At 41.1% G+C, this 14,908-nt stretch overlaps 1 long non-coding RNA gene across 1 annotated transcript in view; it reads left to right on the top strand.

Moving 5' to 3' along the window:
- Positions 1-12,530, top strand: part of LOC146440849 (uncharacterized) — a 29,984-nt gene extending 17,454 nt beyond the window's left edge. Inside the window, exon 4 of the long non-coding RNA XR_014849698.1 lies at positions 12,184-12,530. This is a non-coding gene — a long non-coding RNA (uncharacterized LOC146440849). The remainder of the gene's footprint in view (positions 1-12,183) is intronic.
- Positions 12,531-14,908: the final 2,378 nt, after the last annotated feature.

The raw sequence follows: 14,908 nt of genomic DNA, 5'->3' as shown, positions 1-14,908 counted from the left end.
TTGCCAGGGCATTATGTAAGAGATGAGAAATGCTGTGTGTGACTTGGTTCAAGAGGCAAAGGATATTTATGCTGTTATTTAATTTCTTCTTCCAGGGTCAGCCTCAGCGCGCCACTTATAGCTCCTTCCCCTCTCTCTCTCTCAAGTCCCCCTTAATAGCCAAGGAGAAAAACAACCATTTTCTTCACGTACTATTTTAAATTTTCTGTTTTAAAAGGTACGCTGGACAAGTAATATGAAAAAGTTACAGCTGTCTTAGGCCCCTGAGTTTCTAACTGCCTGCTGCTGGAAGTGTGAATCAGGGCAGTGCAGCAGCAGTCGGTGGAGCTGTGCCAGGGTAAACGAGGGGAACTATTCCAACCATGTGTGCATACTCCACCAGAGATTTACTCACCTTCTGAAACCAAAGAGCTGAAAGTTCATTCCAATTTCACTTATCTGCCAAGGCTGAAGTTCAGTAATTCATATTTTCACATTAATAAATAATGAAACAGCTATACCAGAGCAGGGAAGGCTTTGATTAAGCATTTTATAGCAAGTAAAAGAAAAACATTGAATCTTGTGCTCAGCAGCTGGCAGCTACGAGAAGCAGGAATGTCTTGGTTCAAACATGTCTGTACTTAAAAGGAAGGGAAAGAAAAAGAAACATGGGGAGTTTCTTCCCTATGACTTTACAGGTGGTACAACAAGCCTGGCACTTCAATAAGGGAACTGTCATAGATACAGCTTTCATTGTCTGTGCTCCCATTGCCACAGATAAAGACTGAAAGAGCCTCAGACTCACAGCACTGAAGCAACATATCCCTTATCTGACACCCCAGTCTCAGCTAGAATGAATTTTTCAAGACACAGGCTAACTGCAATTGAGAATTTCAGAGCAAATAACAGGCAGGCAGTGTTTCTACTGCATTACTTGTGAACCCTGTACTTCAGAAACCTGTGTTTGAAAAGTAGACCTACTGTTCTGAGCAGTATGAGTACTGAATGTTGCATCAAATACCCTCACAGTGAGCATTCTGCATATTCCTAGGATTCCCTGGATCTCAGTCCTTCCACTCCATTAGAAGCAGTGGCAGTTTTGGAGCTCATACTTTGCATCCCCCTGAAAAGGGGCCTCCTCCCTCAGAAACAACAGGCAGGAGGAAATCAGAACAGGACAACTCATTTCCCATTTGCTGTTTTTAAAAGAAAATGAAGCATAAATGATTGCAGAAGTTCAAAGAGAGGACTGTAAAGTTTTTCAGAATTACCCAGAGGCTCCCAGGAAGAATAAGGTCTGACAGGGCTCATAGTTATATGAAGTCAAGCAGGGACTAAAAAAGATGAAAATCTGTCATGCCTCCTTTTCGCTTTTCCATACTCATGAGTAGCACATGAATGAGAACTAATGGAGCAGCTGAAGAATGTTGGTGCCACGAAGGTACAGGTTGGGAGAGGATTTCTCATTGACAATATAAGTCTTTTTTTGCAAGAAATACACCATTCAAATTCCAAAGATACAGCAGTGCTCCATGAAGGACGTTTTAAGTATTTTCCCCATAACAAGCCATTTAGACTTTTCCTCCTTAATTATGTTTTTTTTGGAGACAAGTTCTCAGGCATTTCATTTTTAAGATTTGAGAGCTGCAAATGAAGATCAATGTGACCTAGAAAATCTATTTGCTCATTTTACATCTGGCCTCAGGCTTTGTTTTTAGTAACCTGAAAATTTTCATTAACTCTTCTTGAAAGTGTTACAATGGGCTGCGAACAGAGCCCACAAGCAACAGGAGGGGGATGCAGTCAGTGAAAAATGAACTCAGGTCAGGAGTTGGTGAACTCTGGTCACCAAAGACCTCATATATTCTTATGGGACTAGTTCCCATACCTCTTTTGCCTTGATATTACTCTGCCATCTCAGTGACTAACACACCTCTTCTGCTTTGAGATTGCACTTAGCTAAATTCCAAATTTATGGACTACAGAATGGCTTCATTACATTTCCTCTCTTCCTAGCCATGTCACCCTTGGACTTGCACTGACCTAGTTTCAAAAGGAGATGGACTTTGTTCCCTTCCCACCTAATTTTGTAGCCTACTGACTTACAGTCATTGAAACTGTTGACTTAGTTTTTTTTCATCTGAGAAGGGAGTTAAAGTGGTGGCTTATTTCCAGAGCAAGAGCCCCAGCCTCTATGCTGTTACACAAACCTGTGTGTTTTGAAATGAAAGTTGCCACAGTTGCTGCTGTCTTAGGTGGGAAAAAGCATGGAGCTGCTCAGTTAGGTAAGGTGGCTGCATCTCTGGACAAGTGTGGTAATAGAAGTTTGGATACAAATGATGCTTAGGTGCACATAAACTCAGGCACATAAACAGGCTTTTGTGATTGGTCTCTTGGGCTAATGCATTATGATTCCTCCCAGGGCTTGTTTCAGAAATGTAGAGGTTTTTCTTGGACCCCTCCCACTGAAGTTGTCCTGCCACCCAAGTAGTGAGCCTGAGAGTCCTCTCTACCCCTGCAAACAGGACTGGGTAGTTCTGGCCTCAACTGTAACAACTTCCTTTTGTTGTCCTCTACTGCATGCCAAAGCTCAGGGCTGGATGCCTGGTCTGCTGAGACCATCTGATGATGGTGGTACTGGGAGCTGCTCTTTCCGTATTTCCCACCACCAGATTTGAAGACTTGTCAGAAACAGATGTAAACATTAATTCTCCCTGGAACGATCTCTAGGAAGAAGGACCAAGAGAGGCTTTTTTTCCTTGAAAGGACAAAGCTTAAAGTCCTTTATGGGGATGGAAAGTAATTGCAAAGGTAACTCCACCTTGGTATAGGATTTCTGGCATCAAAAACTTCCGTGGGTCCTTTAAATGCTGGAGGCTGTGGCCTCATGCTTTAGTGTCTTTGATCTTTACAGACAAGCAGAAAAAGGAATTTTTCAAATGAGAATTTGTGAAATTGCTTATCCTTTCTAGATCTGTGGCAATGTATATCAAGCTTCATGAAAGGAAGCTTTTATCCTATGGTCAGTAGGCAAAAGTATTCCTAAAGGTATATGATGAGATTATTGTGGTGTGGAGACTGGCAGGTTTAAAGCTGTAAAACATTGGCAAAGCATACCTAAAGGAGGACTTCAGTGTGAAATATGAAATTCATTTGGCATTCCCTGTGAATTTAGATTCCCCTAGCTATGTCCAATACTTACTGTCATGGACTCATACCACAAGAACAAAAAAACCCCCAAAGTTAAGGTGGAAACAGTGGAAGTGGAAAGAATATTATAAATGCTCAGAAGTGACCAGGAGAAAAGAAAAAAACCCCAAACCCTCTTCTTTTCAATTAGTGCTTCTTTAGAGATGCTGCTGTAGAAGTAAAATGCTTTTAACATAAATTTGTTAATTGCCAATATCCCTTGAAGGTCTTTTCCACTAACTTCAAAGTGAAGAAGTAAATTAAAGACTCATACTTGTCATGAGCTGGCATTTATCTTGAGCTCATTTGACATGAACAGGCTGGAGCTCCATCAAACACTATTCCAGTGTGGCTACACACTGAGCTGCAAGAGCCTTCATAACCGGCCAGGAAACATGGGCAGTCCTGACAAGTCACTGCAGCCAATTTTTGTTCTGTTCAGATTTGTTCTGTTCAAATTCCCTTGCTTCCCTGGAAAGGAGTAGGGCGTGACACCATACCTGCCATCTCTCTGTCCATCTCTATCAGTTCCCAAATGGTTGCACTCATCATCAAAACATTATTCATCAGAAGTTGGCCACATCCTCAAAACACCAAACCTTTCATTTGTAAAAAAGGAAATGAAATACTGTTGCAATTCACCTTTTTTAAAAGGAAAACAAAGGCTTACACAAAGCAGGGGCTTGCTGGGGCTTAGGTAGCTCAGGTTCCTGTCCTGTTAGGCCCTTTCCCAGGTTCCTGTACTGCCACACATTTTGCTTCTGGTGCAGTGTACAGTTGGAGGCTCTACACATCAGTGAACACAATATGCTGGGCAGCTTTTGCCAGTGGGGAGTCTGATTCACATGCTTAGAAACAGAAAGAAATATTTCCCTTTCCTAACTACTGTAATAGATTTTCCTGATTTGGGCAACAAAGAGAAAATAAGCTCTGCAGATGTTATGAGCAAATAGTGACTGCTTCCTCTTTGAATTCCCATTGTCATTTTGCCCAAGTGCTGCTTTCTTTTTCTTATGAATGCTTCTGGTGGCAAATGCACACTTACCTTACCCACGAGGTAAGTATCAGACAGGAAACCACCCTCCTCAAGAGTCAAGTCTACACCAGCAGTGCTTCAGTTTATTCTGCAGTGGGACACAATGAAATCTGACACCAGGAGAGATGAGACCTTGTGACATGGGATGGCTTTGCTCCCATGGCAGGGAATCTGTGCTACAGCTGGGAGGTATGGGAGCTGCCTGGGGTTGAAACATGCACAGCCCCTTCCTGCTGAGCAGTTCACTGTTACCTGATACACCACACACTGCTGATCAACCCAACAGAAGACCCATCCAGTTTTGCAGGAGATATACAGCAGAGATGGAAGTTTGTGGCTTAGCTGCAAACATCTGTAAAAGAGGTGTTTTACAAGTGTAAGATACAACTGGACAGGTCCAGAACAACAGGATGAGGATGTTGCACTCCTTGCCAGTTGCCTTGGAAAGAAAGTTTGTGTCTGTATGTGCTACTGTGGGTCACATGCAGTATGACAGAAGAGCTCTCTGGCAAGTGAAAAATGGTTTGTAATTTACATCTCCACAAAGGACAGCAGTGCTCAGTTTTGTGTGAACATCAATCATTCCAAACAAATCATGGCACTAACAGATCAAGCCTGGCACAAGTATGTCTTGGAAGCCACCCCTTCCCCCTGGAGTTGTGCTGCCTGTAGGAAGAAAGCCTGAACCTACAATGAGGCTGCTGTGCAAACTGTCATGAGGCCTCAAGAGCAACCATGTGGAAGTGGCTGAACTCACCATCTTGGTAGGCAGAGGACAGATGCAACAAGTATGGAATATTCTGTGCATGTTTGGACTTGCATGTGAGTCTAGACTATTTCTGTGCAGTGGCCTTTTGTCCATGACTTCCTCTCCTCTGGTGTGACCCCTGAATGGTGCTCACAGCTAAATCTGCAGTGTAGGCTCCACTAATAGAGCATTTCTGAACTGGCTCAGAATTGTGTTTAACTTCTGATGATCTGCCCCGTTCTTGCTGACTGGAAGCTGTAGGTTGTGTTCTTGCAGCCAGTCTCACAGCTGCTGCTCTGTGGCTTTCCAGGGGAGGAAGTGGGAGATGCTGATGGTTTTTGGGACCAGCTCTGGGGATAGCTCATTTTCTCTCCTATCCATGTGGATTACTGCATTGCCTCCCTGAGTTGTTATTGATAAGGATTTGAGGGATGCCATGCCGCTCTTTGAGGATGTCACTAAAAATGACTCTAAGTCAGCAGTTGTTCTCTTTATTTGTTCAGAAAGAGAAATAACAAAAGAAGACAAGATATAACAGGTAGAAAAATCTCAAATGAAAAAGAATGCTGGACCTGTGGAAAAAGACCATCCTTTGAACAACACAAGATACTGCAGTAAGGCTGTCTGCAGGTTTAAAACCTGATTTGACTCATGCTTTTTCACTGTCATCAGTCAGATGGAGGAATGAAATAGGTAGTGGCCAAAGCAAAAACCAGACTGTGAAAGGATTTTAGGTGCCTTCACATGCAGGTAGGCACCCATCAGGACTTTAAAACTTCCTGTGCAGTAGAGACCAATTTCACTGGGCTGCTGAACACCGTTAGGATTATGGCCATGAATGTTCCTAAAGCCATATACAGTATTACAGGAACTGAGTTGTAAAAGATTAATATTTAACATGTGTTTTCTATGATCCCAGAAACAGCAAGGAAAGTGTCAAATCAGGAAGGCCAGAGGAATCCCAGACAGCAAAGGAATCTTCAGGGCATGGAGGGAAGTCCCGCTGCTCTGCCAAGCAGAAGCAGTTTGCTGCTCTGCCCCCATATTTGTCTCAAACTCATCATTTGCTTATTATAAACACTGTTAAGTCAAATGTGTAATTCAGGAGAGAAGAACTTGATCTACTTTCAGTAAGAATTTGTCACTTGAGAGGTTTCTGAATTCCTCCCTGGATTAATTTGCATGTTTTACCAGTCAATCAATGACAGTTCTGCCACAAGAGTGTTTCTCTCACTTCTTAACAGGTGGTCACTGGCAAGTTACATCTTTAAGCCATCTTGTGTGTATTTTAACACGATAAGTGAAAAAGTAGTGATTTACTTCACAGTGTTCGCTTTGAATGACTTAAGCATCACAGTGAAGGATATACAAAAAACATGTTGTGTTTTATTGCCTGAAAAATCTGAATCTTTTCCCCCTGGAAGCAGGGGATGATGAACTGAGGGGTACTTTTGATAGCTGTGTATGCTGAATTACTCTTCGGAGGAGCTGGCTCTGTCCATCGACTCTAGAGGGAAGCAAAGAGAAGCTGGCTTCCCAGCTAGCCCTCTCCCTTAAATTCCTGTGATGAAGTGGGATGGATGCAGGCCCTGCTGCACGCTCTGCCCTTCCATTGCCCGTTCTGTCTAAAGGTCGCAGGAATTCTGCCCTCCCGGGAGTGTCCTAAATTAAATGCCTTACAACATGATGGGGATGAAAATTCCAAGAATGAAGACAATCATGAACATGAGCTCTAGCAAAAGCTGCTATGAAACGTTTCACGTTCCTTTTCCCAAATCCAGGACCGCCCCCTCCTGGCGGGCCGGGCCAAAGCGCACAAAAACACCGTGCCGAGGGGATTTCTGTCTACCCAGGATGTGCCGAACGTCGAGACTTCCCTGTCGAGTACAGAATCTTCTTGGCCCCCCTTACAAACATACTGAGTCTTGGAATTAAATGCCTGAGGCGGCAGAAACACAGCGCGGGTGACAAAATGAATTGTTTAATCTGCCTGCTTGGTAGAAGATAAACGGCAAATCAGATTTTCTCTCTTCTTAGTGAAGTGGAAATTATGGGGATGAACAAACCCCTAAAAATAACAAAATAGCTAAAATCTCTGCTTTCTTTAGAGCAAATGTAGCCCTTTGGGAAAGTGCAACAAATACCATCTGTGTTTCCAAAACTCCAAAGTTAATTTGCTGCAGACATCTCTGTATTTACTGAAAATGGACATATTTTGTGTGGCAGAACAACATCTTGCAGTGATGAAAAATAACCCAAATACTCTCATCCAATTAACTCCAAAGGGGGTTTACCTGAAAAAGCTCCATTTAAAAGATCACTTTGTTTAAATCACCCATCAAACCTGTCTGTAGGGGGTTTTTTACTTCGTTTCATACACATATTGACAGCTGTTCACAGAGGAAGCTGAGAGGGGAAACTGTGAAGGAGTTATGACATTTATGACAGATATCTTTTTCTGATTATCAGACAAGAAGTGTAACTTCCAACTAGCTAACACCTTGGTGAGGTTTCTTCAGAATGGACAACTCTACAGGCTTTCCTCACAACTTGTTCTTTTCACCTTTCCTTCTAAGCACTCCTGTTGCTTGTAGCTCAAGTTCACTGTAAGGTAGAATTTAGAAAATATGCTTTTTCATCAAAATGTTTAACTGGAACATAAAAAGAATTCAGAGTATAATTCTGAGATGTTGTGAATGAGTATTTGCTTTAATACAGCATATCCGATGGGAAGCTAGGGGAACCCAGTACTGTACTTCAACTGACAGCAGCTAAGCATCTTTGTTTCAAACTATGGCTGGAACTGGGCCATGAAATACAGAATACAGATGGAAATGGGGATCTAAATTTCCCCAGTGTTTGGTGTGCAGTTTGGGTCCATTGCAAAGCCAAGTTTGGAACTAAATTTTAGTCTAACTTTTTTTAAGCATTTGGGTCCCCAAATGTTACCCTGTGAAATTCAAAAAGGGAGGCAGCATGCGGGAAGCTGAGGCATGGTGGTGCTGTGTTTTATATTTGACTGCAAAGATTTAATATATGTTTTTCCTGGTATTGCTTGGACTCTGAATGACTGAGAGCTCATCCAGACATCAACTGCTCCTGTGGCAGCAAAAATCCCCTTGAAGAGTTGTTATTTTGCTTTTTTTCCCAGACAACTGGGTTATGAGAATGCAGAAAATGTGGAGTCATTTGGGCAAGCGATGATGCAAACACAAAGAAGTGAGCCCCGGAAGGCAGCGCTGTGGCAGAGGGGATGACAAAGCCTGGCACTGTCACTGCTGAGACGGGTTTAGTGCAGAAAAATGTTTCTGGAATGCATATGTGATTCCTTGTCCCTGCCTCATTGTTTGGGAGCTTAGATCAATACTGCTGCAGCAAAGATTCCCAGTAAGCTGAAACAAAACAAAACATGCATTCATGGGAGCATTGCCATTCAAGAGCACACGTTTCCCAGTTAAAATGAAGGTCAGTCATAAATTACATCTCTGATTCCCTCAGGATTTCTCTCTCTTGCTCTGTTTTGGCAGTTTAATACCCCTTTGATATTTGAGCAAGGCCTTTCTCTTTGCACATCTGATCTTGATTACAGTTTATAGCAATGGTAATTCGGTACCTCCCCAAGGCAGCAATTCTGAGAAGGAAAGCAAGTACAGTATGATTGTCTAGGAGAGGCACACTGCACAGTGTTTTAACCATTTCTCCATTTTATAGCTGTGTCTCTTCCCCATGGATTGCCCTTGCATACAGCAACACCATGAGCTCTTCCCATGGCAATGCCCCATAACCATCAGAGATATCACTGTGTCTGGAGGCATGAAAAATCAGGTTGCATATTTACCTCTCAAAACAGTGACCTCTGAGCAATAAAGTTGTGGTTTCGATACAGTTTTAGATGCTGTTTTGTAATGAACACAGAGTAATGAGGTATCAATAAGCACCAAAGTTTTTCTTCTGGCTGTAAAGGTCTCAGGGGTTGCCCTCCCCACCTCTCTCCCATCTTACAAAATGAAGAGGAATGTTCTTGCTCGGTTTCTGGAATGCAAGTCTGTAAAAGGAGGGTATATTTCCACACAGATCAACTTTGTGCCAGTCAGAATTGCCAGTCTGGTAAGCCAAAAATACAGTGAAGCCTTACATGAGGGAATGGGATGAATGAAACTCAGGCTTGCACTGCTTTTCCATGTATGCAAAAGACAGAGGCAATACACTCCAGCTGAGAGTGTTTTGAGAGCATTTGAGACAACATGAAGGTGGCAGAAAATGTTGGATGCTTATGGGCTTTTTCCTGGTATGAGGCATTTTGAGGTGATTACAATTGCAGTAAGATTTTTCATGTCAGTTTGTAACCTGCAATACATTCTTTTACTGTTTTCACTTCTCTGGCTTGGTTCTGCTGGCAGTTCCTTGGGTTCACTAAGGATTTTTACATAGTTTGCAATGTGAAGGGCTATTGAACATGCCTCTAGCACCATCAATCTGCTCTGGGCAAAATATACCCTTACAGACTTTGGAGGTGATTACAAAATTATTTAATTGCCCTTCAGGCACTACAAATACCATCCTGTTAGTGAAGACAAGTGATGGGTACATTTCTTTCATAAAGGTTGCAAATAATGCACTGGAAAATGCAGGCAGCTGGCAACTTTTGCAAGTTTGATCCTGGTGCCTGGCAGAAAAGCAACAGGCAGAGTTGCCCATGATATTTTCTTTGTTTGCTTGTATAATACATTTTTAAAGGCTTAAATGTGTTTTTAAACAGGTCTATGTACATTTTAAATGCGACTTCCAAAGTGCAGCAGGACTTCCCAGGGACACACTGTATTTTGCCATGAAGATACCAAGGAAATGTGATGAACAAAGGATATTCATAACATTTTCCCTGGAAGAAGGAAATTTCCTAACTTATCATACATCAGCCTTTCTTAAAAGTAACACAGAACTTCCACAGAGCAGGAGAGAAACAAAGCCCTACCAGCTCTTGCTGTTCCAATGACAGCAAACCTGCTTGAGGAGTATTTTATAAGCCAAAATTTCCACTTGATTAACACTAAGGAAGGATCCCTCTCCTCTATTACTTTAATTAGACTTTTAATATTAACTTCAAACGTACAACTTGTGAAGAATACCACGAGAAGGAAAAAAGTTTATTGCATGCATTTGTCCATTTTCACTGATATTAAAGGTTGATGAGGGCCTCAGTCCGAGCTGGCAGGGAGGCCCAGCACTGCACTGCCAGCAGCTGGGTGGGTGCCCAGCCTCCCGTGGGGAACACTGTATTAGGAAAGCTCTCCTTCACTGTGCCATTCTCTCATAAATCAGCCTAATTACTCTAATGAGGAAAGCTGCATCCCTCTGCTGCAAGCCCTGCTGGTTTACAGAGAGGGGGAAGTAAATAAAAAGGAACAATGTTGGCTGCTGCTGCAGGAGGGACACAAGGAGGGAGAACAATAGTCTGGAGTCTCCTCCCTGCCACCACCCCGTTAGGAGGGAAGAAGCAGGATGGCTTTGTGCACACCCCTGGAGTTATTCCAGATCAGAACTGAAATCAGACGCTGGGCTTGGCAGCATCTGCTGCAGGAAAAAGCACATAAAACAGAGGGCAGAGGCATGTTATTTTCCAGACTCTGAGAGAATGTTGCTAAGGAAAGAAAAAGGATGAGATACAAGGCTTTGCAATGTCTGTCTGAGCAACCAACACACTATAAATACTGACCTGAGCTCTAATAGCAATATCAAATCTTTAGGCCTTTGGATTTTTTTGAGAATAAAGGTGGATTTTACTTTTTGAGTTAAAACTTTACAAATTTGTCTCCTAAAAAGATGTGTTTTGGCTCCTCTTCTTGCTTTGTATAAGCTTTTTTTTGCAATCGCTAAAATTAGAAACTTGTTTTTGTGTAATGAAATCTTAGATTATTTACTACAGGAATCTGGGAGTTGAGACTTTAAGCAAACCACAAAGAGATTTATTATAAAAATAGGAAAGTCAAAATTATGTGCAGCCCTACTCATTGTTTTCTATATTTTTGTCATGTTTCCTCTATTGTCCTCTCTCTGTGATGACTGAAACAAATCATTCAGGTCTAGATTGCATATTATGATACCCACAAAGCCTCCTTGCTATTGTTTGGGCCAAATTAAAAGCATTTGTCAAAAATAATTGTGGAATGGCATCAAAATTCATGCTCATTTTGCTGAGGATTTCATTATTTCTATTGTGATAAATTATTCTTCATGTTAGATACTAAATTTATATGTTTTAACAGAAAAATTTGAAAAATTAGACGATTCTGGCATTTCTGATGTTCTCCTCTCGGGAAAATTCCTCTGGATGTTGTCAGCTGCTTATTTTCTCTCATTCAGGGTTAGTTTTACTAAAATGTCTTCATCTTACCCTTTATACAGCATACTTACTTCTATCTTTAGCTTCAGTCTGATAAATTGTTCCATTTCTAAATCCCATCTTCAGTCTTCAGCTAGATGTTATGATCATATTTTTGGCCTTTCAGACTCCAAAGCAAGCTCTGCAAGCACTACAAAACCCTTCTGTTCAGTAATCTTCCCATTTACCTTTCCTGTATTCACTTGCAGGGGATAAATCTATTGTGATGTTTGGAGATCCCCTGGACGCTCTTTCAGCCCTGAAATTGCTTGTTCCTCTAACATTCCTGATTCTGGGAAGCATCACATCAGGTTGATACTTCTGGCAGAAGACAGGCCATGTACTGCTGCTGCATGCACTCTTTCCCAAGTGTCAGTAGCCCTCCTTCCCCTGCCATCCCATAGGGCTTCCAGCTTCTGCTGGCCTGGAAGCTCCAGAGTTCTGTCTCCAAACCAGACCTTGTTCCCTGACATCTGCAGATCATGTTGAGGCTGGACCAGAAGGGGCTTCCCTGACCATTCTGAGTAACCCTTAATGACTGTGGAAAGCTGGGTGTAGTTGCTAAAAGTACTAATAGAGGAATTTAAATATTCATGTACAGGAAGCCAGTAGGACGTATCCCATAGCCATGGATTATGAGTGCCTTCCTTAAAGCTATCATTGCATCTGACTTGATTGAAGTATAACATGGTGTGAAATTTTCAATAGGACTTTGACCTAATCATCTTCAGGCACTGAAAAAGACACACATCAGGCCAAGCACAACATGTGAGGCTTGTGAAATCATGAAAAATATTTAGAATTATTTGTATTTGCATTTCTGAGCCTTTCTAGTTGCTTTTGTGCTTTCAGCCTTTTATTTACAAGGAACAGAAATGTAACTTCAGAAGGTAGGAGGAAGAAGGACAAAGAAAATGCCTTGATTTCAGGAGCCAGGCCTTTGAGAATGCATGAAGAATCCTGAATCTTAAAAACCAGAGCAAACAGCAAGCACAGTACAAGACCTATTAACTTTCACTGAGTCTTGTGGTATAAAATCCTTGGGTACCTATTAAAATTTAAGTAGTATCTCAAAACTCATTCCAGAATTTTTAAATTATTTTTTGTTGCCTTCTTTGCTCTTATACAGGCCACAGCACTAGAATCAGAAGTTTACATTTTGAAATCCAGTAACACTGCACAATTTCTTTGGTTAGTTTAAGGGGGTATGTGCTCGATCTAATGAGATTATTTTAACTATAAATTACCTCATAGCTTCCCAATGTAACAATCCCAATGTAGCAGAGGTAGCATCAAGTAGCTCAAGCAGCTAATATTTATTTAAAAGACATGCAGATGTGGCACTTAGGGACATGGTTTAGTGGTGGGCTTGGCAGTTCTGTCTTAATGGTTGGACTTGACCATCTGGAAGGTTCTTTCCAATTTAAATGGTTCTATGGCTTTTGATACCTCTTTAAAACATTTGGCTGTGCTGTCCCACCACACAACCAGATGCAGAAGTTACTTGAAACAAAGGCATGTTTCATATAAGGCAATATGCAAGTTTTAATTTAAATCTACAAAGTCAACTTACAATTCCTGATGTTTGGTTGCTTCTGACTTTGCCAACACCTGAAACTATAAAATGCTTATCAGCTAATCTAAGTTCAAAGGCCATCTTAATGTCTGAGAACCAAGCCTCACTCCAGCTACAATGGTGTGATAACACATGAAATAATACATGGCATACTAAGCCATAGAAAAGAACTTTTACTTAAGAGTTATAGATAAATTTCATACCTAAGTAACAACATACTTATATAAGTAATATTCAATATGTATATAATATACATACAATATAAATAACAATGTATACTGCTTTACTAATCTTATCTAAAATAAAAGAAGAATTTTAGACTGAACAGGTTTGAGACCAAAAATCCAGGTTTAGAACAAGCAGTGCTTGCAGCCAAGAAACTGCACATAGGAGTAAAGTTACTGAAGTATAAAAGGTCTGGAATAACAAGCAAACACAACATTTTGTTGTTTCTCCTTTCCTTAAAATGGCTGCTCGCTTTTAGAACTTGCATTATGAAAATTTGTTGAAGAAAATAAATAAAGCTCCCATGGGGCAGCTTTAGCTGCCTCCCATGTGGAACTAGTGTTTCTTGAAGCAAATTATCCCATTTATTATTATTCAAAGAAAATTCTTACTTAGCCCAATAATGATGTAGGCAGGAGCAAGTTAAAAGAAAGAAAAGCCCTCACTTGCTACTTTTTGAGGCAACCCCATTTGATTCAGACCATGGCCAGCAATTTTGTCCTTTTGTGCTTTTCCTTGTCTTTGATGGAGGCCAATACCAGATACTGCCCTGCCCCAGGTTCTTTCACTACATTATCAGAAGTTTGCCCTTTCTTTGTCAGAGATTAAATGATGGGCTCTAATAAAACAGCGTCTGATCTGGAGGAGCCACTTTGTCACCAAGGCTTTGCTATCAGTAAATAAAAATAGAAACCTTTATGCAAACCAGCAGGACTTCAGCCAGTGTGAAAAGAACTGAGCTACTGTCCTCTTTCAAAAACTATTTGCGTTCAGTCACCCCAGACAGTAGGAAACCCAATTGTTCCCTAAAACATTCTAAAGGTCTGGGCAGACACTATTGGTACTCAGAGATTTCACAGCATGCAGACTTTTAATTGCCTCTCCTTCCTCTCTGCACAAAAAGGCATCTGCATTGTTTATCTCTAGCACACCTTAGTGGGGAATAGATTAGTTTGTTACATGGAACAGGATTGCAAAGAAAATTGCTGAATACATACAATGCCTTGACATAACTTTCTACAAGTAGCTTTACTGTGCCATACTCCACTCTGTGTTAGCACATATTTATTATTTTGCAACACAGGTCACACTCAGAGCTTTGAAGAAGGCACAGGTGACCTGTAACAGCTTCCTCTATGAGATCATTATCTGCAAGATCCAGCACTCTACTCCTTTTCCTCTTCCTAGTTTCAAGTTATAATCTTTTCTCAAACATAGAGTAAACATTTCTGGAACAAACTCATATCACTCCAAACATAGCCTTAATGCTAATTAAATTACAGCATCTCATATAGACCTTTATCTGCAGAAGACTATAAGCAAAGTCAGCATTTATTCTCACTGACAAACAAACTTCTGTTCTTTAATCTCCATAGCATATCAGGAAGATGACATTCCCATCCATCACTTTGACCTACATGTCTTTTTAGGATGGGTTTTTTCTAGGAAAAAACCTGAAACTTGTCTCAGATCAGGTGTCTGTTGTTTCTCTACAATATAGTATTATCACCCCATCTAACCATAATTTTTGGGGCGCTATCAAACTGAATGAAATCTGTTTATCTTTGCAAACAATTTTCCCAAGTGTGCCAGAACTTGTCTGGACAATATCAAGATACCGAAAGTATCTCTGACCCACCACATGTCAGAAGACCAGCATGTTCCTGGTCAGCAGCTTAGAATAACTAAAAACACAGTAAGCAAGAAGCTAGTAAATAAAGGCTACAAAAGCTGTTGCAGGAGGAAGATGAGGATGGTGATAAAAATGATGGCTTA

This window comes from Lichenostomus cassidix, chromosome 2, assembly GCF_008360975.1.
Source record: "Lichenostomus cassidix isolate B80296 chromosome 2, HeHo_3.0, whole genome shotgun sequence".
Taxonomy (NCBI): Eukaryota; Metazoa; Chordata; class Aves; order Passeriformes; family Meliphagidae; genus Lichenostomus; species Lichenostomus cassidix.
This window is presented reverse-complemented; position numbering and strand designations above follow the sequence as displayed.